Below are 3,576 nucleotides of genomic sequence, written 5' to 3' on the forward strand. Positions count from 1 at the left end.
ACAAGGCAATCAATCAATCTGTAACTATAACACGGAGGCATACAGGGAGAGCTACAATGGAGGTAGAATACGAGGAGAGAGAGATGCCCTCACATGGCCTCTCTTATATAGACAGCTTCTTAAAGTGGCAGTAACCCCGCTGACTCATTCTCATTTCATCATCTCAGTTTACAGCCTTACAGCAGCTGGTCAGCTATTAAATCATTGTTACCTTAATAGCAACAATTTTTTTAATAGATATATATTAGAAATAAAGACGCTGCACTTTCTGAGATTCCAGGATCCTGGTTTCCTCTCTTCAGACTCTGTGACTCCTGCTTCAGCCAGTCAGCAGCCACAAAAGCTAATACAATCCTTGGTTGTATAAACAGAGACGTAAAATCAAACTGACGCGAAGTATTAGTACTGCTTTATAAAGCCTTGGGAAGACCCCACCTGAGATGCTGCATCCAGTTTTGGACATCGCATTACAAAAAAAGACGTTGAGACTTTGGAAAAAGTGCAAAGAAGAGCAGCTAAGATGATTAAAGGTCTGGAGACTAAAACACACGAAGAACGGTTGCAAGATTTGGGTTTGGCCAGTCTAGAGAAAAGAGGGACGAGGGGGACGGATGGACATGGTAACAGTATTCTAGTACTTGAGAGGCTGCCAAAAGAGGAGGGGGGGTCAATTTCTTTTCCCAAGCACCAAAAGGCAAGAGAAGAAGCGATGGGTAGAAATTAATCAAGGAGAGAAGCAACCTGTAATTGAGGAGAAACTTCCTAACAGTGAGGAAAATTACGCAGTGGAACAGTTTGCCTTCAGAAGTTGTGGGTGCTCCATCACTGGAGGTTTTTAAGAAGAGACTGGACAGCCACTTGTCTGAATCTCCTGCTTGAGCAACGGGCTGGACTAGAAGACCTCCAAGGTCCCTTCCAGCTGCATTCTGATTCTGATATTCAGTCCTGGTTAGACGTCTCCAACTGCCCTGCTCAGGAGCTCCACCTTTTGAGCCACGGCTGATTCCTTTCTTGCCTGTGTCATATTGGCAGAGCGGCTTCCGGAGCCTTCTGGGACCTCCAGCTGCCACAGGATGCCTTGTGCTGCAAGGAGAGAAAATGGAGAAGTCAACCCACCACATCCCCAATTTTGTGTCAGTGTGTTTACTCTCCACCCCTTAGATCTCTTCTCCCCCTGCCCACTGCAACCTCAACAGGTCAGAGAAGAAACAGCCAAAGAAGAGAAAAGTTTGCAGCTCTCCCCCACATCGACTCCTCCTGGTCCTTCCCCGAGAGAGGAATTCCTGGAGAAGAGTCCACATTGGCTCAGTCCACACAGAAAGACACAGGGGTAGCTGTCAGAGGTTGCGTCTCACTCACCTCTCAGGAAGAGAATCCAAAGTCCCACGTTTATGGCGGCCACAATTGCCACAGGGATCCACCACATTGTAGCTAAAGGAGGAGAAATTCAGAATTTTTGATTAGACAAAGGCTGGGGTCCCTGATGGAGAGATGCTCAGCAATAGAAGCATTTCCCAACCCTCACTGGCCTCCAGGCTGTGCTCCCACATGAAAGAAGCCAACTGTCTAACTTCTAACTGTCGAGAAAGTTCTCCTTAGTTCTAGAACCAATTTCTAACTATCAGGAAATATCTCCTTAGTTCTAGAACCAACCTCTATTTTCTAACTGTCAGGAAATTTCTCCTTAGTTCTAGAACCAAACTCTATCTTCTAACTCTCAGGAAAGTTCTACTTAGTTCTAGAACCAACCTCCACCTTCTAATTGTCGGGAAAGTTCTCCTTAGTTCTAGAACCAACCTCTATCTTCTAACTGTCGGGAAAGTTCTCCTTAGTTCTAGAACCAATTTCTAACTATCAGGAAATATCTCCTTAGTTCTAGAACCAACCTCCACCTTCTTACTGTCAGGAGAGAACTGAGTTCTCTTTAGTTCTAGAACCAACCTCTAACTCCTAACTGTCAGGAAAGTTCTCCTTAGTTCTAGAAGCAAATTCTAACTTCTAAATGTCAGGAAAGGTCAGGAAACCCACCTGTGACGTGAACCCCCAAAATACAATGTGAGCGCCCCCCACCCCGCACATGCACTTGTGCATCCCCTACATGTGCCGCGTCCCATGTGCATGTATGGCAGAGACCTGAAGACCAGCTGGCCAGCGGGAGGCGAGCATGCATGCACGGTGGAGCTGGGCTTGGGCGACAGCTGGCATGCCTGCAGACAGAGCTCTGTGTGCCACCTGTGCCAATGTCCCATAGGTTTGCCATCACAGCCATATACCATATATCAAGTGTCCACAAAAGAGATCGAAAATAAGATGGATCAATGATATCAGCAAGTATTGTGGGCCCAATTGGCAAAAGAAAACTCAGGACCGTATGGGTTGGAAACATGCGGAAGAGGTCTTCATCCTGCAGTGGATCCACAATGGGTAAGGATGGTGATGATGATGATGCTTTATCATATATTATATGTTTGGACCTTTTCTTTCAAGTTACTACTTGTACTGTAACTCCCCTGTCAGAAATCCCTTCTCTCCCATCACAAAATATAAGACTACATTTGCTGCTCTCCACCTGAGAACTTGAGATGGTGCAGCAAAAGTCTTTCCAACATTGGTGAAAAATAAACTTCTACACATCACAACCTCTCACCTGTTTTGTCCTCCCAAGCCAAGACCAGGGGCTCCTGCAAGCCCTCGTGCTCCAGGTGACACCGAAAACGCTGCCTCTCCTTGGGGTTGATTTTAGTACTGAGCCGGACATAATAGGTCCCGTCTGAGTTGGGGGCCACGTTCCTATGCAGGGTCTCGTTTTTCCAGACCTCTTTGTCCCTCATCCAAGTGGCCTGGATCTCCTTCAGGCAGAAGCCAGAGGCCTGGCAGATGAGGATCTCCAGGCTGTCATCTATTTCCTTGCGAGTCACCTTCCCCACTGGAGGCTCTGCAGAAACAGCAACACCAGAGTTCCTGGAATTTCTAATATTTCTGTTAAGATGCTTTAATAACTGGGAAGATCTCATTTGGCCATCCTCTCCCATTGCTCCCTCCTCCATGCTTGAACCTATGAGAGCCTCAAAGATGGGGCCTTGAAGCTCTTTAGATTTAGCTTTGAAAGATACCTGTGTTTCCCCCAAAATAAGACCCGGTCTTATTTTCTTTTCAGCTCCAAAATAAGTGCTAGGGCTTATTTTCCAGGGGTGTCCTATATTTTCCATATACACTTCTGTTTGCTCACCACCACAAGGCGGGGGTGGGGGATGGCGCGACCTTATGCATCCCAAACTGTCTTATCTCAGGGCCCCCACATCCAGGCTACCCATGCCCCAACACTTGCCTCCCCTCGTGGCCACGGCACCAACACACTGCTCAGCCTCCTTCTCTGTTGTGGCTGCAAGCAAGCAGAAGCAAGTGGGCTGGTGGCAACATGGGCACCTGCTCAGTGATGAAATCCAATTTTTTGCCCACCGGTTCTGTGGGCGTGGCTTGGGGGGAGTCATATGACTGGGTGGGCGTAGTCAACTTTTTTCCGCTTTTTAAAGCAGTTTTTTTTCCTGCCGGTTCGAGCAAATAGGCAGGACCAAA

The 3,576-nt window shown here is 47.3% G+C and overlaps 1 long non-coding RNA gene across 1 annotated transcript; it reads right to left on the reverse strand.

Annotated features, from left to right (window-relative positions):
• Positions 1-883: 883 nt before the first annotated feature.
• On the reverse strand, positions 884-2,715 carry LOC116503462. Its single transcript, XR_004254705.1, has 3 exons — positions 2,648-2,715; positions 1,360-1,431; positions 884-1,083 (listed from the first exon to the last, which is right to left on the reverse strand). It is a non-coding gene; the product is annotated as an uncharacterized LOC116503462 (long non-coding RNA).
• Positions 2,716-3,576: the final 861 nt, after the last annotated feature.

This window comes from Thamnophis elegans, chromosome 2 (assembly GCF_009769535.1).
Source record: "Thamnophis elegans isolate rThaEle1 chromosome 2, rThaEle1.pri, whole genome shotgun sequence".
In the NCBI taxonomy this organism is placed as follows: Eukaryota; Metazoa; Chordata; class Lepidosauria; order Squamata; family Colubridae; genus Thamnophis; species Thamnophis elegans.